This window comes from Nerophis lumbriciformis, linkage group LG25, assembly GCF_033978685.3.
Source record: "Nerophis lumbriciformis linkage group LG25, RoL_Nlum_v2.1, whole genome shotgun sequence".
In the NCBI taxonomy this organism is placed as follows: domain Eukaryota; kingdom Metazoa; phylum Chordata; class Actinopteri; order Syngnathiformes; family Syngnathidae; genus Nerophis; species Nerophis lumbriciformis.
Genome location: NC_084572.2, coordinates 1474325 through 1501268, shown reverse-complemented (window position 1 = coordinate 1501268; position 26944 = coordinate 1474325). Strand labels below are relative to the sequence as shown.

Genomic DNA, 26944 nt, shown 5'->3' with positions numbered 1-26944 from the left:
GTAAGTTTTGAGTCTACTTTATACCTGCAGTATCCTTTCCATCCTTACCCTTTCCATCCTTTGTAACTGGGCTACTGTGTGGGACAATTTCCCTGGTGGGTCAATAAAGTTTGTCTAAGTCCAAGTCCTAAAAAGTACTCACAATAAAATGATGACAGTCAAATAGCAACAACAACAAAAATATTGACTTGCTCTTTGTCTTCTCGCGATAGTTCCACTCATGTTTTTCATGTGCTTGTTAATTAAAGGTTTGTAAAATGCACAAAAAACTTTTATTTTTATTTTTTATGTTTCATCACTTTCATCCCCTCCTAACAAAGAGACTAATGGAGTGTGACGTTATAAAGCTTTTGGACAAGTGAGTGTTGGGGTTCGAACCTTTGGAACTACGTCATGCGTGACGCAACGCAGCCACTAGAGGCTACTGTTGACTGCCAAACAAGAAAAAGAGGATTAACCGAATAGTTGTTGAAACAATGGATTAGGAAGGTGGGCAAGTGTTTAACGTTGTTATTGTAAGTACAACTAAGTGACCATTTTTTTTACCATTGTCAGAGGTTTTAATGAAACGACGGCTTTGATGGTTTTTTTTTTGTGCACGCAAAGGTCAGGGACGCCTAAATGGTAGAAAAATTGCGCATGCGCGGACGTCAGATGCCATATTGGAGTGGTGGCGGCGGCAGCTGAAAGACGTGCCCGGCGGGGGTCCTCAAGACGGAAGTGTCCTGTCACTGTCAGGCGGGGGGAGCGACTTGTCCGTCCAGGTAAGGCAGGTGTCGGGGCGGGGAAGAGTGGCGTCGACGGAGGGAACAACTTTGACTTATTTCGCCTCGCTTTTAAAAAAAAAAACGAGAATGTTTGTGGTGAAAACAGTCGCCACGCTAGCTTAACTTGTCCCCAAAATGTGCCTGCGCTCGGCTTTGCTATTTTTTCCCCCACCTGGAATCAAAAGTACGTAAAGTTGCCGCAAAGACAAAACGTTAGTCACTTTGTTTCTTTTTTGTCTTCTAACGAGCGTATAAACGTGCGTTTTAAAAAAAAAAAAACTAAAAAAAAAAGCCTTTGGAAAGCAGCCAACGCTGACAGTGACGTCACGAGACGTTCAACATGGCGGTCTCGTCCCCAATAAAAAAAACTGCCACTTTGAAGAGCTTTTGGGAGAGGAAAAAACACGCCCGCGCCGCGACCCTCGCCCAATTCGGTCTCTTTCGATGCGCACACGCCAGGTTGATGTAATCAAATTGGAAGCGTGCGCTGGGCAAGTGTCTGCGGGTTTTTTCCCGCCGTGCAAAGTACACGCCACGCATCTTCCTCCTCTTCCTCTTCCTCATGGCCGCCATACGTTTCCTCTTTCACTTTTAGCACGCACGTTTGCTCGCTTTCTCTTTGGTTAGATAAGCGCGTTTCAGGGTTTTGACGTCAGTGCAAATTTGCTTTAATTGGGTCAAACGGACGCATCCCTTTTCAACAGGAAGTGCATATTTCTTTATAGTTTGCCTTTAAAAGCAAGGTGAGTAAAACGTGGACTCTTTTAGGACTCTTGCACACTAAAAAAAAAATGCTGGGTTATTTTTGATAACCCAATTTACGAGTTGCGAGTGTTGGGTTTAATTTTGGAGTAATTTGTATGAAGAGCAACCCATTTTGTGGGTTATAATGATATTATTTTAACTACATTTTTGTTTGTTTTTAAACACTATGAACCATTTTTGGGTTGTTTTTTCAATGAGTTACGCATTGTTTTATTAAAAAAGTACTTTTTTCTTGATTAGAATTTTATTAAGGATTAATCTCATTAACATTATTTACAATCACACATTAGACTTAGACTTTCTTTTTATTGTCATGAGTAAAACGTGGACTCTTTTAGGACTCTTGCACACTAAAAAAAAATGCTGGGTTATTTTTGATAACCCAATTTATGAGTTGCGAGTGTTGGGTTACATTTTTTAGTTATTTTTATGAAGCGCAATCAATTTTTTGGGTTATAAGGGTATTATTTTAACTCAATTTCTGTTTTTTTAAAAACTATGAAACATTTTTTTTCCCCCAATGAGTAACGCATTTTTGGGTAAAACGCTTTGTTTTATTAAAAAGGTACTTTTTTTCTTGATGAGAATTTTATTAAGGATTCATCTCTAACATTATTTACAATCACACATTAGACTTAGACTTCCTTTTTATTGTCATGAGTAAAACGTGGACTCTTTTAAGACGCTTGCACACTAAAAAAAATTGCTGGGTTATTTTTGATAACCCAATTTATGAGTTGCGAGTGTTGGGTTAAATTTTGGAGTTATTTTTATGAAGCGCAATCCATTTTTTGGGTTATAAGGGTATTATTTTAACTCAATTTCTGGGTTTTCAAAACTATGAACCATTTTTGGGTTGTTTTTCAATGAGTAACGCATTTTTGGGTAAAAGGCTTTCTCTGTTTTATTAAAAAGGTACTTTTTTCTTGGTGGGAATTTTATTAAGGATTAATCTCATTAACATTATTTACAATCAGACATTAGACTTAGACTTCCTTTTTATTGTCATGAGTAAAACGTGGACTCTTTTAGGACTCTTGCACACTAAAAAAAATTGCTGGGTTATTTTTGATAACCCAATTTATGAGTTGCGAGTGTTGGGTTTAATTTTGGAGTAATTTGTATGAAGAGCAACCCATTTTGTGGGTTATGATATTATTTTAACTACATTTTTGTTTTTAAAAAAAAACTATGAACCATTTTTGGGTTGTTTTTCCAATGAGTTACGCATTTTTGGGTAAAAGGCTTTGTTTTATTAAAAAAGTACTTTTTTCTTGATTAGAATTTTATTAAGTATTAATCTCATTAACATTATTTACAATCACACATTAGACTTAGACTTCCTTTTTATTGTCATGAGTAAAACGTGGACTCTTAGGACTCTTGCACACTAAAAAAAAATGCTGGGTTATTTTTGATAACCCAATTTATGAGTTGCGAGTGTTGGGTTACATTTTTTAGTTATTTTTATGAAGAGCAATCCATTTTTTGGGTTATAATGGTATTATTTTAACTCAATTTCTGGGCTTTCAAAAACGATGAACCATTGTATTTTATTTTTTTCAATGAGTAACACATTTTTGGCTAAAAGGCTTTGTTTTATTAAAAAAGTACTTTTTTCTTGAGAATTTTATTAAGGATTAATCTCATTAACATTATTTACAATCACACATTAGACTTAGACTTCCTTTTTATTGTCATGAGTAAAACGTGGACTCTTTTAGGACTCTTGCACACTAAAAAAAAATGCTGGGTTATTTTTGATAACCCAATTTATGAGTTGCGAGTGTTGGGTTACATTTTTGAGTTATTTTTATGAAGCGCAATCAATTTTTGGGGTTAAGGGTATTATTTTAACTCAATTTCTGGTTTTTCAAAAACTATGAAACTTTTTTTTTTTTTCCAATGAGTAACTCATTTTTGGGTAAAACACTTTGTTTTATTAAAAATGTACTTTTTTCTTGATGATAATCTTAAGGATTCATCTCTAATATTATTTACAATCACACATTAGACTTAGACTTTCTTTTTATTGTCATGAGTAAAACGTGGACTCTTTTAGGACTCTTGCACACAAAAAAAAAAATTGCTGGGTTATTTTTGATAACCCAATTTATGAGTTGCGAGTGTTGGGTTACTACATTTTGGAGTTATTTTTATGAAGCGCAATCAATTTTTTGGGTTATAATGGTATTATTTTAACTCAATTTCTGGGTTTTCAAAACTATGAACCATTTTTGGGTTGTTTTTCAATGAGTAACGCATTTTTGGGTAAAAGGCTTTCTCTGTTTTATTAAAAAGGTACTTTTTTCTTGGTGGGAATTTTATTAAGGATTAATCTCATTAACATTATTTACAATCAGACATTAGACTTAGACTTCCTTTTTATTGTCATGAGTAAAACGTGGACTCTTTTAGGACTCTTGCACACTAAAAAAAATTGCTGGGTTATTTTTGATAACCCAATTTATGAGTTGCGAGTGTTGGGTTTAATTTTGGAGTAATTTGTATGAAGAGCAACCCATTTTGTGGGTTATGATATTATTTTAACTACATTTTTGTTTTTAAAAAAAAACTATGAACCATTTTTGGGTTGTTTTTCCAATGAGTTACGCATTTTTGGGTAAAAGGCTTTGTTTTATTAAAAAAGTACTTTTTTCTTGATTAGAATTTTATTAAGTATTAATCTCATTAACATTATTTACAATCACACATTAGACTTAGACTTCCTTTTTATTGTCATGAGTAAAACGTGGACTCTTTTAGGACTCTTGCACACTAAAAAAAAATGCTGGGTTATTTTTGATAACCCAATTTATGAGTTGCGAGTGTTGGGTTACATTTTTTAGTTATTTTTATGAAGAGCAATCCATTTTTTGGGTTATAATGGTATTATTTTAACTCAATTTCTGGGCTTTCAAAAACGATGAACCATTGTATTTTATTTTTTTCAATGAGTAACACATTTTTGGCTAAAAGGCTTTGTTTTATTAAAAAAGTACTTTTTTCTTGAGAATTTTATTAAGGATTAATCTCATTAACATTATTTACAATCACACATTAGACTTAGACTTCCTTTTTATTGTCATGAGTAAAACGTGGACTCTTTTAGGACTCTTGCACACTAAAAAAAATTGCTGGGTTATTTTTGATAACCCAATTTATGAGTTGCGAGTGTTGGGTTACATTTTGGAGTCATTTTTATGAAGCGCAATCAATTTTTTGGGTTATAAGGTTATTATTTTAACTCAATTTCTGGGTTTTCAAAACTATGAACCATTTTTGGGTTGTTTTTCAATGAGTAACGCATTTTTGGGTAAAAGGCTTTGTTTTATTAAAAAAGTACTTTTTTCTTGAGAATTTTATTAAGGATTAATCTCATTAACATTATTTACAATCACACATTAGACTTAGACTTCCTTTTTATTGTCATGAGTAAAACATGGACTCTTTTAGGACTCTTGCACACTAAAAAAAAATGCTGGGTTATTTTTGATAACCCAATTTATGAGTTGCGAGTGTTGGGTTAAATTTTTTAGTTATTTTTATGAAGCGCAATCAATTTTTTGGGTTATAAGGGTATTATTTTAACTCAATTTCTGTTTTTTTCAAAAACTATGAAACATTTTTTTTCCCCCAATGAGTAACGCATTTTTGGGTAAAACGCTTTGTTTTATTAAAAAATTAATTTTTTCTTGATGAGAATTTTATTAAGGATTAATCTCATTAACATTATTTACAATCACACATTAGACTTAGACTTTTTATTGTCATGAGTAAAACGTGGACTCTTTTAGGACTCTTGCACACTAAAACAAAAATTCTGGGTTATTTTTGATAACCCAATTTATGAGTTGCGAGTGTTGGGTTAAATTTTGGAGTTATTTTTATGAAGCGCAATCAATTTTTTGGGTTATAAGGGTATTATTTTAACTCAATTTCTGTTTTTTCAAAAACTATGAAACATTTTTTTTTTCCAATGAGTAACGCATTTTTGGGTAAAACGCTTTGTTTTATTAAAAAGGTACTTTTTTCTTGATGATAATCTTATTAAGGATTCATCTCTAACATTATTTACAATCACACATTAGACTTAGACTTCCTTTTTATTGTCATGAGTAAAACGTGGACTCTTTTAGGACTCTTGCACACTAAAACAAAAAATTCTGGGTTATTTTTGATAACCCAATTTATGAGTTGCGAGTGTTGGGTTACATTTTTTAGTTATTTTTATGAAGCGCAATCCATTTTTGGGTTATAAGGGTATTATTTTAACTCAATTTCTGTTTTTTTTCAAAAACTATGAAACATTTTTTTTTTTCCCCAATGAGTAACGCATTTTTGGGTAAAAGGCTTTGTTTTATTAAAAAGGTACTTTTTTCTTGATGAGAATTTTATTAAGGATTAATCTCATTAACATTATTTACAATCACACATTAGACTTAGACTTCCTTTTTATTGTCATGAGTAAAACGTGGACTCTTTTAAGACGCTTGCACACTAAAAAAAATTGCTGGGTTATTTTTGATAACCCAATTTATGAGTTGCGAGTGTTGGGTTAAATTTTGGAGTTATTTTTATGAAGCGCAATCCATTTTTTGGGTTATAAGGGTATTATTTTAACTCAATTTCTGGGTTTTCAAAACTATGAACCATTTTTGGGTTGTTTTTCAATGAGTAACGCATTTTTGGGTAAAAGGCTTTCTCTGTTTTATTAAAAAGGTACTTTTTTCTTGGTGGGAATTTTATTAAGGATTAATCTCATTAACATTATTTACAATCAGACATTAGACTTAGACTTCCTTTTTATTGTCATGAGTAAAACGTGGACTCTTTTAGGACTCTTGCACACTAAAAAAAATTGCTGGGTTATTTTTGATAACCCAATTTATGAGTTGCGAGTGTTGGGTTTAATTTTGGAGTAATTTGTATGAAGAGCAACCCATTTTGTGGGTTATGATATTATTTTAACTACATTTTTGTTTTTAAAAAAAAACTATGAACCATTTTTGGGTTGTTTTTCCAATGAGTTACGCATTTTTGGGTAAAAGGCTTTGTTTTATTAAAAAAGTACTTTTTTCTTGATTAGAATTTTATTAAGTATTAATCTCATTAACATTATTTACAATCACACATTAGACTTAGACTTCCTTTTTATTGTCATGAGTAAAACGTGGACTCTTAGGACTCTTGCACACTAAAAAAAAATGCTGGGTTATTTTTGATAACCCAATTTATGAGTTGCGAGTGTTGGGTTACATTTTTTAGTTATTTTTATGAAGAGCAATCCATTTTTTGGGTTATAATGGTATTATTTTAACTCAATTTCTGGGCTTTCAAAAACGATGAACCATTGTATTTTATTTTTTTCAATGAGTAACACATTTTTGGCTAAAAGGCTTTGTTTTATTAAAAAAGTACTTTTTTCTTGAGAATTTTATTAAGGATTAATCTCATTAACATTATTTACAATCACACATTAGACTTAGACTTCCTTTTTATTGTCATGAGTAAAACGTGGACTCTTTTAGGACTCTTGCACACTAAAAAAAAATGCTGGGTTATTTTTGATAACCCAATTTATGAGTTGCGAGTGTTGGGTTACATTTTTGAGTTATTTTTATGAAGCGCAATCAATTTTTGGGGTTAAGGGTATTATTTTAACTCAATTTCTGGTTTTTCAAAAACTATGAAACTTTTTTTTTTTTTCCAATGAGTAACTCATTTTTGGGTAAAACACTTTGTTTTATTAAAAATGTACTTTTTTCTTGATGATAATCTTAAGGATTCATCTCTAATATTATTTACAATCACACATTAGACTTAGACTTTCTTTTTATTGTCATGAGTAAAACGTGGACTCTTTTAGGACTCTTGCACACAAAAAAAAAAATTGCTGGGTTATTTTTGATAACCCAATTTATGAGTTGCGAGTGTTGGGTTACTACATTTTGGAGTTATTTTTATGAAGCGCAATCAATTTTTTGGGTTATAATGGTATTATTTTAACTCAATTTCTGGGTTTTCAAAACTATGAACCATTTTTGGGTTGTTTTTCAATGAGTAACGCATTTTTGGGTAAAAGGCTTTCTCTGTTTTATTAAAAAGGTACTTTTTTCTTGGTGGGAATTTTATTAAGGATTAATCTCATTAACATTATTTACAATCAGACATTAGACTTAGACTTCCTTTTTATTGTCATGAGTAAAACGTGGACTCTTTTAGGACTCTTGCACACTAAAAAAAATTGCTGGGTTATTTTTGATAACCCAATTTATGAGTTGCGAGTGTTGGGTTTAATTTTGGAGTAATTTGTATGAAGAGCAACCCATTTTGTGGGTTATGATATTATTTTAACTACATTTTTGTTTTTAAAAAAAAACTATGAACCATTTTTGGGTTGTTTTTCCAATGAGTTACGCATTTTTGGGTAAAAGGCTTTGTTTTATTAAAAAAGTACTTTTTTCTTGATTAGAATTTTATTAAGTATTAATCTCATTAACATTATTTACAATCACACATTAGACTTAGACTTCCTTTTTATTGTCATGAGTAAAACGTGGACTCTTTTAGGACTCTTGCACACTAAAAAAAAATGCTGGGTTATTTTTGATAACCCAATTTATGAGTTGCGAGTGTTGGGTTACATTTTTTAGTTATTTTTATGAAGAGCAATCCATTTTTTGGGTTATAATGGTATTATTTTAACTCAATTTCTGGGCTTTCAAAAACGATGAACCATTGTATTTTATTTTTTTCAATGAGTAACACATTTTTGGCTAAAAGGCTTTGTTTTATTAAAAAAGTACTTTTTTCTTGAGAATTTTATTAAGGATTAATCTCATTAACATTATTTACAATCACACATTAGACTTAGACTTCCTTTTTATTGTCATGAGTAAAACGTGGACTCTTTTAGGACTCTTGCACACTAAAAAAAATTGCTGGGTTATTTTTGATAACCCAATTTATGAGTTGCGAGTGTTGGGTTACATTTTGGAGTCATTTTTATGAAGCGCAATCAATTTTTTGGGTTATAAGGTTATTATTTTAACTCAATTTCTGGGTTTTCAAAACTATGAACCATTTTTGGGTTGTTTTTCAATGAGTAACGCATTTTTGGGTAAAAGGCTTTGTTTTATTAAAAAAGTACTTTTTTCTTGAGAATTTTATTAAGGATTAATCTCATTAACATTATTTACAATCACACATTAGACTTAGACTTCCTTTTTATTGTCATGAGTAAAACATGGACTCTTTTAGGACTCTTGCACACTAAAAAAAAATGCTGGGTTATTTTTGATAACCCAATTTATGAGTTGCGAGTGTTGGGTTAAATTTTTTAGTTATTTTTATGAAGCGCAATCAATTTTTTGGGTTATAAGGGTATTATTTTAACTCAATTTCTGTTTTTTTCAAAAACTATGAAACATTTTTTTTCCCCCAATGAGTAACGCATTTTTGGGTAAAACGCTTTGTTTTATTAAAAAATTAATTTTTTCTTGATGAGAATTTTATTAAGGATTAATCTCATTAACATTATTTACAATCACACATTAGACTTAGACTTTTTATTGTCATGAGTAAAACGTGGACTCTTTTAGGACTCTTGCACACTAAAACAAAAATTCTGGGTTATTTTTGATAACCCAATTTATGAGTTGCGAGTGTTGGGTTAAATTTTGGAGTTATTTTTATGAAGCGCAATCAATTTTTTGGGTTATAAGGGTATTATTTTAACTCAATTTCTGTTTTTTCAAAAACTATGAAACATTTTTTTTTTCCAATGAGTAACGCATTTTTGGGTAAAACGCTTTGTTTTATTAAAAAGGTACTTTTTTCTTGATGATAATCTTATTAAGGATTCATCTCTAACATTATTTACAATCACACATTAGACTTAGACTTCCTTTTTATTGTCATGAGTAAAACGTGGACTCTTTTAGGACTCTTGCACACTAAAACAAAAAATTCTGGGTTATTTTTGATAACCCAATTTATGAGTTGCGAGTGTTGGGTTACATTTTTTAGTTATTTTTATGAAGCGCAATCCATTTTTGGGTTATAAGGGTATTATTTTAACTCAATTTCTGTTTTTTTTCAAAAACTATGAAACATTTTTTTTTTTCCCCAATGAGTAACGCATTTTTGGGTAAAAGGCTTTGTTTTATTAAAAAGGTACTTTTTTCTTGATGAGAATTTTATTAAGGATTAATCTCATTAACATTATTTACAATCACACATTAGACTTAGACTTCCTTTTTATTGTCATGAGTAAAACGTGGACTCTTTTAGGACTCTTGCACACTAAAAAAAAATGCTGGGTTATTTTTGATAACCCAATTTATGAGTTGCGAGTGTTGGGTTACATTTTTGAGTTATTTTTATGAAGAGCAATCCATTTTTTGGGTTATAAGGTTATTATTTTAACTCAATTTCTGGGTTTTCAAAACTATGAACCATTTTTGGGTTGTTTTTCAATGAGTAACGCATTTTTGGCTAAAAGGCTTTGTTAGTTTTATTAAAAAAGTACTTTTTTCTTGATGAGAATTTTATTAAGGATTAATCTCATTAACATTATTTACAATCACACATTAGACTTAGACTTCCTTTTTATTGTCATGAGTAAAACGTGGACTCTTTTAAGACTCTTGCACACTAAAAAAAAAATGCTGGGTTATTTTTGATAACCCAATTTATGAGTTGCGAGTGTTGGGTTACATTTTTGAGTTATTTTTATGAAGAGCAATCCATTTTTTGGGTTATAAGGTTATTATTTTAACTCAATTTCTGGGTTTTCAAAACTATGAACCATTTTTGGGTTGTTTTTCAATGAGTAGCGCATTTTTGGCTAAAAGGCTTTGTTAGTTTTGTTAAAAAAGTACTTTTTTCTTGATGAGAATTTTATTAAGGATTAATCTCATTAACATTATTATTTACAATCACACATTAGACTTAGACTTCCTTTTTATTGTCATGAGTAAAACGTGGACTCTTTTAGGACTCTTGCACACTAAAAAAAAAAATGCTGGGTTATTTTTGATAACCCAATTTATGAGTTGCGAGTGTTGGGTTAAATTTTGGAGTTATTTTTATGAAGCGCAATCAATTTTTTGGGTTATAATGTTATTATTTTAACTCAATTTCTGGGTTTTCAAAACTATGAACCATTTTTGGGTTGTTTTTCAATGAGTAACGCATTTTTGGGTAAAAGGCTTCCTCTGTTTTATTAAAAAGGTACTTTTTTTCTTGGTGGGAATTTTATTAAGTATTAATCTCATTAACATTATTTACAATCACACATTAGACTTAGACTTCCTTTTTATTGTCATGAGTAAGAAATGGATGGATGGATGTATTCTCTTTTTATTCACGAATTAAACAAGGTGCCAACTTCACTGGTTCTGGGCTTTGTAAAACATTTAAAAATGCTCCTCAATGACATTTGCATTTATGTCCAAATCGGGCTCTTTCTTAAAGTCATTTAAATGATGCTGGTTCGTATTAACCTGCGATTAATCATGATTAACTCAACATTTTTTTTTTCCCAATGAGTAATGCATTTTTGGGTAAAACGCTTTGTTTTATTAAAAAGGTACTTTTTTCTTGATGATAATCTTAAGGATTCATCTCTAACATTATTTACAATCACACATTAGCCTTAGACTTCCTTTTTATTGTCATGAGTAAAACGTGGACTCTTTTAGGACTCTTGCACACTAAAAAAAATGCTGGGTTATTTTTGATAACCCAATTTATGAGTTGCGAGTGTTGGGTTGCATTTTTTAGTTATTTTTATGAAGCGCAATCAATTTTTGGGGTTAAGGGTATTTTAACTCAATTTCTGGTTTTTCAAAAACTATGAAACTTTTTTTTTTTTTTCAATGAGTAACTCATTTTTGGGTAAAACGCTTTGTTTTATTAAAAAGGTACTTTTTTCTTGATGATAATCTTAAGGATTCATCTCTAATATTATTTACAATCACACATTAGACTTAGGCTTCCTTTTTATTGTCATGAGTAAAACGTGGACTCTTTTAGGACTCTTGCACACTAAAAAAATGCTGGGTTATTTTTGATAACCCAATTTATGAGTTGCGAGTGTTGGGTTAAATTTTGGAGTTATTTTTATGAAGCGCAATCAATTTTTTGGGTTATAAGGGTATTATTTTAACTCAATTTCTGGGTTTTCAAAACTATGAACCATTTTTGGGTTGTTTTTCAATGAGTAACGCATTTTTGGGTAAAAGGCTTTCTCTGTTTTATTAAAAAGGTACTTTTTTCTTGGTGGGAATTTTATTAAGGGTTAATCTCATTAACATTATTTACAATCACACATTAGACTTAGACTTCCTTTTTATTGTCATGAGTAAAACGTGGACTCTTTTAGGACTCTTGCACACTAAAAAAAATGCTGGGTTATTTTTGATAACCCAATTTATGAGTTGCGAGTGTTGGGTTTAATTTTGAAGTAAATTGTATGAAGAGCAACCCATTTTGTGGGTTTTAATGATATTTTTTTAACTACATTTTTGTTTTTTTTTAAAACTATGAACCATTTTTGGGTTGTTTTTCAATGAGTAACGCATTTTTGGGTAAAAGGCTTTGTTTGTTTTATTAAAAAGGTACTTTTTTCTTGGTGGGAATTTTATTAAGGATTAATCTCATTAACATTATTTACAATCACACATTAGACTTAGACTTCCTTTTTATTGTCATGAGTAAAACGTGGACTCTTTTAGGACTCTTGCACACTAAAAAAAAAATGCTGGGTTATTTTTGATAACCCAATTTATGAGTTGCGAGTGTTGGGTTTAATTTTGGAGTAATATGTATGAAGAGCAACCCATTTTGTGGGTTATGATATTATTTTAACTACATTTTTTTTTTTTTTTTTAAACTATGAACCATTTTTGGGTTGTTTTTTCAATGAGTTACGCATTTTTGGGTAAAAGGCTTTGTTTTATTAAAAAAGTACTTTTTTCTTGATTAGAATTTTATTAAGGATTAATCTCTAACATTATTTACAATCACACATTAGACTTAGACTTCCTTTTTATTGTCATGAGTAAAACGTGGACTCTTTTAGGACTCTTGCACACACACAAAAAAAATGCTGGGTTATTTTTGATAACCCAATTTATGAGTTGCGAGTGTTGGGTTACATTTTTTAGTTATTTTTATGAAGCGCAATCAATTTTTTGGGTTATAAGGGTATTATTTTAACTCAATTTCTGGGTTTTCAAAACTATGAACCATTTTTGGGTTGTTTTTCAATGAGTAACGCATTTTTGGCTAAAAGGCTTTCTCTGTTTTATTAAAAAGGTACTTTTTTCTTGGTGGAAATTTTATTAAGGATTAATCTAATTAACATTATTTACAATCACACATTAGTCTTCTTTTTATTGTCATGAGTAAAACGTGGACTCTTTTAGGACTCTTGCACACTAAAAAAAAAATGCTGGGTTATTTTTGATAACCCAATTTATGAGTTGCGAGTGTTGGGTTAAATTTTGGAGTAATTTGTATGAAGAGCAATCCATTTTGTGGGTTATAATGATATTATTTTAACTACATTTTTGTTTTTTTTAAACACTATGAACCATTTTTGGGTTGTTTTTTCAATGAGTTACGCATTTTTGGGTAAAAGGCTTTGTTTTATTAAAAAAGTACTTTTTTCTTGATTAGAATTTTATTCAGGATTAATCTCATTAACATTATTTACAATCACACATTAGACTTAGACTTTCTTTTTATTGTCATGAGTAAAACGTGGACTCTTTTAGGACTCTTGCACACTAAAAAAAAAAATGCTGGGTTATTTTTGATAACCCAATTTATGAGTTGCGAGTGTTGGGTTACATTTTTTAGTTATTTTTATGAAGCGCAATCAATTTTTTGGGTTATAAGGGTATTATTTTAACTCAATTTCTGTTTTTTTTTTTCAAAAACTATGAAACATTTTTTTTTTCCAATGAGTAACACATTTTTGGGTAAAACGCTTTGTTTTATTAAAAAGGTACTTTTTTCTTGATGAGAATTTTATTAAGGATTAATCTCATTAACATTATTTACAATCACACATTAGACTTAGACTTTCTTTTTATTGTCATGAGTAAAACGTGGACTCTTTTAGGACTCTTGCACACTAAAAAAAAATGCTGGGTTATTTTTGATAACCCAATTTATGAGTTGCGAGTGTTGGGTTACATTTTGGAGTAATTTGTATGAAGAGCAATCCTTTTTTTGGGTTATAAGGTTATTATTTTAACTCAATTTCTGGGTTTTCAAAACTATGAACCATTTTTGGGTTGTTTTTCAATGAGTAACGCATTTTTGGGTAAAAGGCTTTGTTTTATTAAAAAAGTACTTTTTTCTTGATTAGAATTTTATTAAGGATTAATCTCATTAACATTATTTACAATCACACATTAGACTTAGACTTTCTTTTTATTGTCATGAGTAAAACGTGGACTCTTTTAGGACTCTTGCACACTAAAAAAAAATGCTGGGTTATTTTTGATAACCCAATTTATGAGTTGCGAGTGTTGGGTTACATTTTGGAGTAATTTGTATGAAGAGCAATCCTTTTTTTGGGTTATAAGGTTATTATTTTAACTCAATTTCTGGGTTTTCAAAACTATGAACCATTTTTGGGTTGTTTTTCAATGAGTAACGCATTTTTGGGTAAAAGGCTTTGTTTTATTAAAAAAGTACTTTTTTCTTGATTAGAATTTTATTAAGGATTAATCTCATTAACATTATTTACAATCACACATTAGACTTAGACTTTTTATTGTCATTCAAATTTGAACTTTACAGTACAGATAAGAACAACATTTTGTTGCATTCGCTCATGGTAGTGCAGGATAAAAGAGCAATAAGGTGCAGATATAAATAAATAGATTACTGTACAGATAAATATATTGCACTTTTGCATATGCATCCACGTTTATGGATGTATGTTATATTGTCTTTATATTCCAGCCAGTTAATCCATTTTTTGTGGGAAATTGAGGGGATTATTTTAATGCGTTCCAGAGTCTTACGGCCTGACAGAAGAAGCTGTTATCTTATGTACATGAAAATATTTTATGACCATACAAAAAATGTCACTCATATCTTGCTTTTGAGTATATTTTAATGTAATAAAAATAATTGTGATCAGTAGTTGGGAAGGAGTAGGACAAACCAGCAGTAAATGTGTCATTTTCAACCAACTATTGGGTCAAGGAGCGCTAAATTGCGCAACCCAATAGTTGGGTTTGGAATAACCCAACATTGTCGTGAGCATAACTCAACGTTTGTGTCAAAAAAATTCAACCCAATAGTTGGGTTATGAATCAATCAACATTAAGTTATCATTACTCAACTTTTGGGTTAAATAATTCAACCCAATAGTTTTGTTGGGAATAACCTAACATTAAGTTATCATTACTCAACTTTTTGGTTAAATAATTTTAATGCATAAGTTGGGTTGAAAAAATGAACCCAAAAGGATTGATTGGCAACACTAAATGGTCCCTAGTGTGTGAATGTGTCTGTCTATCTGTGTTGGCCCTGCGATAAGGTGGCGACTTGTCCAGGGTGTACCCCGCCTTCCGCCCGAATGCAGCTGAGATAGGCTCCAGCGACCCCAAAAGGGACAAGCGGTAGAAAATGGATGGGTGGATGTTAAGAGTTAAAATAACTCCTATCCTTTTCTGTACCAGCAGTTGGGTTAAATTTAATGGAATAAAAACAATTTAGATCAGTAGTTGTGAAGGAGTAGGACAAACCAGCAGTAAAATGTATCATTTTCAAACAACTATTGGGTCAAGGAGCACTAAATTGCGCAACCCAATAGTTCTGGTTTGGAATAACCCAACATTGTAGTGAGCAGAACTCAGCTTTCGTGTTAAATACATTCAACCCAATAGTTGGGTTATGAATCAACCAACATTGAGTTAGCATAACTCAACTTTTGGGTTAAATAATTCAACCCAATAGTTTGGTTGGGAATAACCCAACATTAAGTTATCATAACTCAACTTTTTGGTTGAATAATTCCACGTAAAAGTTGGGTTGAAAAAAGTAACCCAAAATGTTGAGTTAAAATAACTCAAATAAGGGGTTTGTCCTTTTCTGAACCAGCAATTGGGTTAAAATTGGGTTATGTTTTAACCCAATTTACGAGTTGCGAGTGTTATTTTTATGAAGAGTATTTCATTTTTTGGGTTATAAGGGAATTATTTTAACTACATTTCTGGGTTTTCAAAACTATAAACCATTTTTGGGTTGTTTTTTAATGAGTAATGCATTTTTGGGTAAAAGGCTTTTTTAAAATTTTTTATTAAAAAGGTACTTTTTTCTTGAAGGGAATTTTATTAAGGATTAATCTCATTAACATTATTTACAATCACACATGTTATGTACATGAAATTATTTGAGCATGCTGTATAGAACTACCGTATTTTCCGCACCATAAGGCGCCCTGGGTTATAAGCCGCGCCTTCAATGAACGGCATATTTCAAAACTTTGTCCACCTATAAGCCGCCCCGTGTTATAAGCCGCATCTAACTGCGCTAAAGGAATGTCAAAAAAACAGTCAGATAGGTCAGTCAAACTTTAATAATATATTAAAACCAGCGTGATGTGGGCGCGCATGGAGTCGTATATCAACATGGACAGAGCTGCGTGAAAAAAGCCAACCGGCCTCTTCGCGTAAACTTAAACTTACCTTAACCACTCGCTCATCTTTTCTTCATCCATCCCTTCGAGTTAGCTTTTATGATGACGCCGGCTGGAAAGGTCTCTTTTGGCAAGGTCTTCCTTTTGAATATCACCATGGGTGGAAGTTTCTGGCCATTAGCATGGCAAGCTAGAACCACAGTGAAGGATGACTTCTCATTCCCTGTGGTGCGAATATTCACCGTACGTGCTCCCATTGTATCCACAGTGCGGTTCACAGGAATATCAGTTGCTGTGAAATAGTAATCCGTGTGCGGATGGAGAGATTGCGTCTTTTCATGAACCGGATCCCTGTCGCTTTGTAGGAGCCATTTTGTGGTCTTTACAGATGTAAACACACAAAGGAAATGATAATATCCGCGCGCTTTTTCTTCTTCTACGCGGGCGGGTGGTTGCTTACAGTAGAAGAAGAAGCGCTTCCTGTTCTATGGGGGCGGGTGCTTACCTTGGCGGTTGCTTGCATAGAAGAAGCGCTTCCTGTTCTACCGGGAAAAAAGATGGCGGCTGTTTACCGAAGTTGCGAGACCGAAACTTTATGAAAATGAATCTTAATATTAATCCATATATAAAGCGCACCGGGTTAAAAGCCGCACTGTCAGCTTTTGAGTAAATTTGTGGTTTTTAGGTGCGGCTAATAGTGCGGAAAATACGGCTATGACCATACACGGCAATTCTTGTAAAAAAAAAAAAAAAAAAGTCACTCATATCTTGCTTTTGAGTATATTTTAATGGAATAAAAATAATGTTGATCAGTAGTTGGGAAGGAGTAGGACAAACCAGCAGTAAAATGTCTTAATTTTCAACCAGCTATTAGGTCAAGGAGCGCTAAATTGCCCAACCCAATAGTTGGGTTTGGAATAACCCAACATTGTAGTGAGCATAACTCATCTTTTTTGTGTTAAATAAATTCAACCCAATAGTTGGGTTATGAATCAATCAACATTAAGTTATCATAACTCAACTTTTTAGTTAAATAATTTTAACGCAAAAGTTGGGTTGAAAAAATTAACCCAAAATGTTAAGAGTTAAAATAACTCAAATCCTTTTCTGTACCAGCAGTTGGGTTACATTTAATGGAATAAAAACAATTGTGATCAGTAGTTGTGAAGGAGTAGGACAAACCAGCAGTAAAATGTATCATTTTCAACCAACTATTGGGTCAAGGAGCGCTAAATTGCGCAACCTAATGGTTGGGTTTGTAATAACCCAACATTGTAGTGAACATTACTCAGCTTTTTGGTTAAATAATTCAACGCAAAAGTTGGGTTGAAAAAATTAACCCAAAATGTTGAGTTAAAATAACTCATAAGGGGTTTGTCCTTTTCTGAACCAGCAGTTGGGTTTTTTAACCCAACATTTTTTAGTGTGCCCTTTTTTTTTCTCTTGCGTTTTCATCATGAGACATTATTGTATGTATAATATGTTGACAGTCACAAGAAAATATGTAATTTTCCACTAAATGTTGATTCAAAATGCCCTTTTTAGGTTAGTGACTCTTCTTTTTTTCCCCATAGCATCCAAGGCTGTTCGTTGCAAGTTTGGAAGAAGTCAACGTCAAGATACCAAGAGCAAACACCTCCTGGGTGAGTCTCAAACCGTGCCCTAATAGGCACTAATGCAATAAAAGGCATGCAGTGATAGTTAATCTTCTAAATCACAGGTGTCAAACTCAAGGCCCGGGGGCCAAATCTGGCCCGCCACATTATTTATGTGGCCCGCGAAAGCCTGGAAATAATATGCGTTAATAAAATGCTTAATCTTTTCTTTCTAAATATAATTATTTCCCTTTTTGACATTAAAAATCATGTACTGCATGCAATTGCATATCTTTTAAAATTCAATATTATCAAAACATCAAAATATTATACTATCTTGTATTCCAAACATATGTTTTGTTAAAATAAAGATAGTTATGATTTCAAAACAAATTACCAATGAAATTGTGGACTGTAAAATTGACAATAGATTTTAAGGTTAAACTCCACCGACTGAGTTTTTACCGTAAAATCAACTTTGGCACTGTTTTTTTCCATATACAGTAAGACACTAAAACATTAAAAAACTAACAATAAACCCATTGAAAAAAAACAAGATTTTACAGTAAAAAAAAACTACTGGCAGCTATGTGCTAAAAAAAACAGTGGTATTGTTTTTGCATTCCATTTATTAATTTTTTTTATATGCTGTAAAAAAAAAAAAAGTGGCTTATGAAATTATTTTTTTGTGTATCTATATATATATATATATATATATATATATATATATATATATATATATATATATATATATAATAAAAGAGACTTGAATTTCAGTGAATTACAGCTATATATATATATAGCTGTAATTCACTGAAATTCAAGTATTTCTTATATATATATATATAAGAAATATATATATATATATATATATATATATATATATATATATAAGAAATATATATATATATATATATATATATATATATATATATATATATATAATAAAAGAGAGACTTGAATTTCAGTGAATTACAGCTATATATATATATAGCTGTAATTCACTGAAATTCAAGTATTTCTTATATATATATATATATATATATATATATATAAGAAATACTTGAATTTCAGTGAATTACAGCTATATATATATAGCTGTAATTCACTGAAATTTAAGTCTTTCTTTTATTATATATATATATATATATATATATAGCTGTAATTCATATATATATATATATATATATATATAGCTGTAATTCACTGAAATTCTTTATATATATATATATATATATATATATATATATATATATATATACAAAAAAAATAATTTCATAAGCTGCTTTTTTTTTTTTACAGCATATAAAAAAATTGAATAAATGGAATGCAAAAACAATACCACTGTTTTTAGCACAGAGCTGCCAGTTTTTTTTTTCCGTAAAATCTTACATACATATATATATATATATATATATATATATATATATATATATATATATATATAGCTCTGTGTTTTTAGCACAGAGCTGCCAGTTGTTTTTTTTACCGTAAATCTTTATATATATATATATATATATATATATATATATATATATATATATATATATATATATATATATATATATATATATATATATATATATATATAATGGAATTATTTTTTTGTGTATATATATATATAAATAAATAAAATGTGTGTGTGTATATATATATATATATATATATATAAACTCATTGTTACATGCGGCCCTCTGAGGACAACCATAACTGCAAAGTGGCCCTCAATAATAACCAGTTTGATCATTAAATCTCTGGCAGCCACACTTTAGGGAAAGGCAGGAAGGGGGGAAATGTACATGATGCTCCATTACAGGCCAATCAACAATAATTTTGATTAAAAGAAATCCTATAATGTTAAAAAACAAATCCTATAGGAGGCATAAGTGTTTTAAGATATGGGCTTTATAAATTCGCAATTTTCCTTTTAACATTTTTTTTATTCATAAAAATATTTAGTAAACATTTTTGATTTCTTTTGTGCTCAGAATGATTTCGCCACAGCAGCAGCAAACTAGTTCTAGTACATATAGCAGGCCTCGAATTTGAACTTTTTAAGGTGTTGCTTTAAAGGAGGGCTCATATTTTAGGGAACCAAGGCAAACATTATTTTCTTTCCGGGCAGGGGCTCCAAAGCATGCATGCATATATACATATAAACTGTTAAAAAAAAAAAAGAAGTCACTATTAATATCAACTTGTCAGCTTTTTGTCATTACATGATGCCTTTATCTCAATTTTTACATTTTGATAGGGAGGTTTTTTTTTTTTTTATTACCTGTTTTTTAAGCTTGGATGTACATGTAGATGTGTATCAGTACATATCCATTAAGAGTTTGAGCAGAAATATGTCATATAGGAATGAACTATATACACTAAAACTGTCACATGAATGGTTTTTGAAGTAATAAATTTGTGACATGAAAAAAACACAAGTCATGTAAAAAAAAAAGTTTTTTATATCAATATTAAACAAAGCAGTTTGGCTAATGAAGATGAAGTCTAATAAACAAGCTTTGCTTTTCTCCAAAAACGCCTCCTTGTGGTTCAGTGCAACAGTTTGGCCAACAGAAATAAACAGGAGTGACACCTCTCACATCGAATACACAACCTTCACAGCCTGTGTTCAATTTGATGAGATGACAAAGCATTATAGCTAGTATTGATGTTATTTGAACACTGATGCAGTTAAATAAAGGAGTGAACATCCCTGTAAACAAACTAAAGACTTTATAAACAAGTTGTGACAACGTTCACGACACATCACCTGCTGCATGTTTCCTCACATCATTAACTCTCCGTCACAGCTGATAGATGCTGTGTTGAGAAAATAAAAACATCATACAGTTTTCTCCTTCGCTGTATACTTTTAGCGTGGGGACAAGTGTCTCCAATATTGTCAACACCTGTCTCCATCTAAACACAGCAGTGCGCTCTTTAAACGCACGGCGAAAATGACGTTAAACCAAGCGCTTGGCTCCGTTTACTCCGAGGGGAAATCTCCGCAGCAAAGTCCGTGTAGTGAGTCCGCCATGATTATCAAGCCAAACAACGCTAGTGCGCATGCGCCTGATTTCGTGTATCCCAAATAGCATTAATAAGTAACGGTTTTCGGTAATTAAAAAATAGACGCTGTGACTAACGGTCGGGAATTTTATCGCAAATGATCATTATACTGTTTATTGTTACATCCCTCGTCCATTAACAAGTCAAAAGTCAAGGGCTGTCACGGCATGTTCTTGCCGCTGATGTTGGTCCATTTTTTAGAGTATTACGGCAAGTCACAAGGGCCGTCGCAGCTTTTGCCGCAGTTAAATTTGAGTCATGGTATAGTGTTTAGTTCTTCAGCTGTTGTCAAATGTCCTCACCCACACTCTAAAAGAGTTCATGTGGAGGCAAATATGTCTTCAATTACACTCTTGCGTAGTTCAGTGCCACTTTTTTCCCTTTAACTCAGCAAATATGGAAGATTGTTTGTAGTCCTCTGGGAGAGTATATCAAAAGTGACCTTTACAAGCTTGTGTGGTGTAAATATGTCAGTGCGTATTTGGGGGAAATGAGCAATGCATGCTAGAAATAATTGTCCACTGACACATTTCCTGTTGTTTTGGTGTACAGCACAACTGGCATGACATGGAGTATATTTGTAGTACAGCTGCAATACCAATCCTAAACACTGTTTGTGCCTGTCATGACATGGTAGATGTGCATGGGCTGGGGGACTATATAGTGCAGGGGTGTCAAACCTACAGCCCATGGGCAGGATATGGCCCGCGAACAGGTTTTCTGCGGCCCGCGTGATGAGTTTGCCAAGTATTAAAATGTGCTGCATTGTTTTTAAGTAAAAGAAAGTGCTGTTCTAAATGTTTCCTCTGGATGTTAGGACTAGCAAGAGGTACAAAGTAAAGCGTGGCTGTGGCTCTTCTCCCTCGACCCAAATGGAACTTAAAACCTGCCGTTTTATGTCTTCTGCTTGGAACACATGGTTATTTGGCAGCCATAATCATACTTGCCAACGCTCCCGATTTTCCCGGGACAGTCCCGAATTTCAGTGCCCCTCCCGAAAATCTCCCGGGGCAACCATTCTCACGAATTTCTCCCGATTTCCACCCAGACAACAATATTGGGAGCGTGCCTTTAGCGTCCCTCTCTCACCTGAAACCTTCACCCTTTAACGGCTGCATGCTGTTCTCAATCACGTCTGCGTGCTGTCCTCAGTCACGTCCGCTTTTCCTCCATATAAACAGCGTGCCGGCCTGGTCACATAACATCTATGGCTTTTGGAACTCAGTGCACACAAACTATCTGGATTCGATGAGAGATTCGACAAGGAATCTGTTCGATAAGAGGATTCGCTAATGGCATCGACATTGATTATTTCTGAACGAACATCATCCTTATCCTTCTTTTAGTTTTATATATATATTTATTTATATATATATATATATATATATATATATATATATATATATATATATATAGCTGTAATTCACTGAAATTCTTATAATATATATAGCTGTAATTCACTGAAATTCTTATATATATATATATATATATATATATATATATATATATATATATATATAATTATATATATATAATAATTTCAGTGAATATATAAATAAATAGCTGTAATTCACTGAAATTCTTATATATATATATATATATATATATATATATATATATATAAAACTAACTAATTCACTAAAATTCTTATATATATATATATAAAAAAGAATTTCAGTGAATTAGTTATATATATATATATATATATATATATATAAAATAAATACTTGAATTTCAGTGAATTACAGCTATATATGTAGATATAGCTGTAATTCACTGAAATTCAAGTATTTCATATATATATATATATATATATATATATATATATATATAGCTGTAATTCACTGAAATTCATATAATATATATATATATATATATAGCTGAAATTCTTATATATATATATAATAAAAGAAATACTTGAATTTCAGTGAATTACAGCTATATATATATATATATAGCTGTAATTCACTGATTCAAGTATTTCTTATATATATATATATATATATATATATATATATATATATATATATATATATATATATACACCCCCCCCCCCCCCGCCTTTTGAATATCTCCCTAATTCTGAGGTCTCAAGGTTGGCGAGTATGCCCATAATGTCTCTGTCAAAAACGAGAAAACTTAACCCTTTTGAATATTTTTTACCTCCATTTCTTACGTTTTGTTGAGATGGCACTGGATTGATATGTGGACATGACAAAGGAGGTATTTCAAACCTACAAGTGTTTTTTGTTCAATCCCAGAAAGACTGTGACTTGAAGTTTAATCCTGCCTTTGTAGATGCACTGAGACCTTTTCTAAGCTCATTGTGTTTTTGAAGCTGCACCAATTTCCTCAGAATTTTCAACAAACCTCAAGTGTTTTGTCCAGAGGATTATTTGTGATTTGTACGTTTTTAGAATTTTTGGCCAAAGTAAAACAAAGAAAACAACCCGGAGTTGTCTTTATTTTTAAGTTATCATGCCGTGATTTTACCGTTACGGCCCACTTGGGAATAGATTTCCCCCTGAGTTTAAATGAGTTTGACGCACATGATTTAGTGAGTCACTAAACGACACGAGCAAGCAGCGCTGATTGGCCGCGTGGCGGAGGGAGGAGTGTGAGGCAAATGTTGTTTACGCACTGCTCTGACTGACTGCATGTATGCAGGAGATACTGTAGGATGTCGGGGGAGGGACACACACACACACACACACACACACACACACTAGGGTGTTTGTTGAGATGAACTGCTCTGAAGTTTCATATAGTTTTAAAAATAGAACTCTTGTAATGTTTGTGGAAGATGCCAAACTCGTTTTGGAAGGATAGTAAAAGCCTTCATTTTTGGTGCAGATCCGGATAAAGGTGCAGATGCTTGCTTTCAGTGGAGCTGCTACTGACGCATGCCTCTTTGCTGGCTTTTAATGACGTCGTCCAGCTTTTTGTCTTCGTTCCTCCTTTTTTAATGACTTCAACGCCCTCGCATGATTTAGTACGGGAGTGTCCAAACTTTCCACCGATGGCCACATAACTGAAAAATGTAAGGACGTGGGGGCCATGTTGATGCTTTTATTTTATTTGGTCAAACAGGCTAAAAATGTTTTATATACAGTACACTGCAAAAAGTGAAATCTAAGTAGGATTAAATATCTCAAATAAGGGTGATTTTTGCTTATTTTCTGTCTGATAAGATCATTCTTCTCACAAAGCAGATTTTATGTTAGTGTGTTACTTGTTTTAAGGGTTTTGGTCCTAAATGATGTCAGTAAGATATTACAGCTTGTTGCTGAGATTTTGACCTATATTGAGTAAAACATGCTTGAAACTAGAATATCAAGTGTTGCAAAGCTGTGTCATCAACACTCACAAGTATAAAACTACTTTTTTAAAGTCATCATTTCTTACTTTAAGCATGAAAAAAAAAAGCGCATATCATTATGTCAAGACAATGGCACTAGCATTTACTTCATTTAAGAATATTTTTCAACATATTGAGCAAAAAGGTCTTTTTTTTTCTACCAAGAAAAGTGCACTTGTTATTAGTGAGAATATACTTATTTTAAGCTATTTTTGGATTTATTGAGGTTAGCTAATTTGACTTGTTTTGGAAAGTCTTGACAAGCCGAATTTTCTTGTTCTATTGGCAGATAATTTTGCTTAGTTCAAATAAAATACCCCTCATTTTTGTATTTTATTTTTGAACACTGACTTTTTGCAGTGCACAGGCCAAAAGTTTGGACACACCTTCTCATTCAATGTGTTTACTTCTTTATTTTCATGACTATTTACATTGTAGATTGTCACCGAAGGCATCAAAACTATGAATGAACACGTGGAGTTATGTACTTAACTGAATACCGTATTTTCCGCACCATAAGGCGCCCTGGGTTATAAGCCGCGCCTTCAATGAACGGCATATTTCAAAACTTTGTCCACCTATAAGCCGCCCCGTGTTATAAGTCGCATCTAACTGCGCTACAGGGAATGTCAAAAAAACAGTCAGGTCAGTTAAACTTTAATAATATATTAAAAACCAGCGTTCTAACAACTCTGTTCACTCCCAAAATGTACGGTAATGTGCAAATGTGCAATCACAAACATAGTAAAATTCAAAATAGTGCAGAGCAATAGCAATAACTTAATGTTGCTCGAACGTTAATGTCACAACACACAAAATAAACATAACACTCACTTTCTGAAGTTATTCTTCATTCATAAATCCCTCGAATTCTTCTCCTACGGTGTCCGAATTAAAAAGTTGGGCGAATACTACGGGATCCAAAATGGCCGGCTCCGTCTCGTCAAAGTCATCAGAGTCAGTGTCGCTGTTGTTTTTCCAGCAGTTCTGTGAATCCTGCCTTCCGGAAAGCCCGGACCACAGTTGAGACCGAAATATCCGCCCAGGCATTTACGATCCACTGGCAGATGTTGGCGTATGTCGTCCGGCGCTGTCTCCCTGTCTTAGTGAATGTGTGTTCGCCTTCGGTCATCCATTGTTCCCACGCCGTTCGCAGTCCTGCTTTAAATGCCTTGTTGACACCAATATCGAGCGGTTGGAGTTCTTTGGTTAATCCACCCGGAATGACGGCGAGTGTTGTATTTGTGTGCTTCACTTGTTTTTTGACACCATCTGTGATGTGGGCGCGCATGGAGTCGTATATCAACATGGACGGAGCTGCGTGAAAAAAGCCACCCGGCCTCTTCGCGTAAACTTCCCTTAACCACTCGCTCATCTTTTCTTCATCCATCCATCCCTTCGAGTTAGCTTTTATGATGACGCCGGCTGGAAAGGTCTCTTTTGGCAAGGTCTTCCTTTTGAATATCACCATGGGTGGAAGTTTCTGGCCATTAGCATGGCAAGCTAGAACCACAGTGTGTCGCTTAGTAGGAGCCATTTTGTGGTCTTTACAGATGTAAACACACAAAGGAAATGAAACGTAATACCCGCGCGCTTCTTCTTCTATGGGGGCGGGTGCTTACCTTGGCGGTTGCTTGCGTAGAAGAAGAAGCACTTCCTCTTCTACGGGGAAAAGAGATGGCGGCTGTTTACCGTAGTTGCGAGACCGAAACTTTATGAAAATGAATCTTAATATTAATCCATATATAAAGCGCACCGGGTTATAAGCCGCACTGTCAGCTTTTGAGTAAATTTGTGTTTTTTAGGTGCGGCTAATAGTGCGGAAAATACGGTACATGTTTTATATTCTAGTTTCTTCAAAATAGCCACCCTTTGCTCTGATTACTTTTTTGCACACTCTTGGAATTCCCGCGATGAGCTTCAAGAGGTAGTCACCTGAAATGGTTTTCCCTTCACAGGTGTGCTTGAAGCTCATCCAGAGAATGCCAAGAGTGTGCAAAGCAGTAAACAGTGAATTGTTTTTCACTTTGCAAAAAAGGCAAGGAGGGCAGACATGGAGAGGGGAGGTAGCGCGACCGCCTTTGCCAAGAGCAAAGAGAGATTTGTGTTTTAATTATGTTAAAATTGTTTAATACGTTAAACTTTAGCCATACAGACCAAAAGTTTGGACACACCTTCTCATTCAATGAGTTTTCTTTATTTTCATGACTATTTACATTGTAGATTGTCACATCAAAACTATGAATGAACACATGTGGAGTTATGTACTTAACCAAAAAAGGTGGAATATAACTGATAACATGTTTTATTCCATCCATCCATCCATCCATCCATCTTCTTCCGCTTATCCGAGGTCGGGTCGCGGGGGCAGCAGCCTAAGCAGGGAAGCCCAGACTTTCTTCAAAATAGCCACCCTTTGCTCTGATTACTGCTTTGCGCACACTTGGCATTCTCTCGATGAGCTTCAAGCACACCTGTGAAGTAAAAACCCTACCTCTTGAAGCTCATCAAGAGTGTGCAAAGGGTGGCTATTTTGAAGAAACTAGAATATAATACATGTTTTCAGTTAAGTACATTAACTCCACATGTGTTCATTGATAGTTTTGATGTGACAATCTACAATGTAAATAGTCATGAAAATAAAGAAAACACATTGAATGAGAAGGTGTGTCCAAACTTTTGGTCTGTGCTGTATACGTTACAAAATTATTGAACAAATGTC

At 32.6% G+C, this 26944-nt stretch overlaps 1 protein-coding gene across 4 annotated transcripts in view; it reads left to right on the top strand.

Moving 5' to 3' along the window:
- The first annotated feature begins 414 nt into the window (after positions 1-414).
- The window catches only part of sfmbt2 (Scm like with four mbt domains 2), a 121855-nt gene continuing 95325 nt past the window's right edge, over positions 415-26944 (top strand). For 2 of the 4 annotated variants that reach the window (XM_061983538.2, XM_061983541.2), the window contains exons 1-3: positions 415-515; positions 607-764; positions 17778-17846. The gene's annotated coding sequence lies outside the window, so the exon portion shown is untranslated. The other 2 variants (XM_061983539.2, XM_061983540.2) reach the window with 2 other exon arrangements.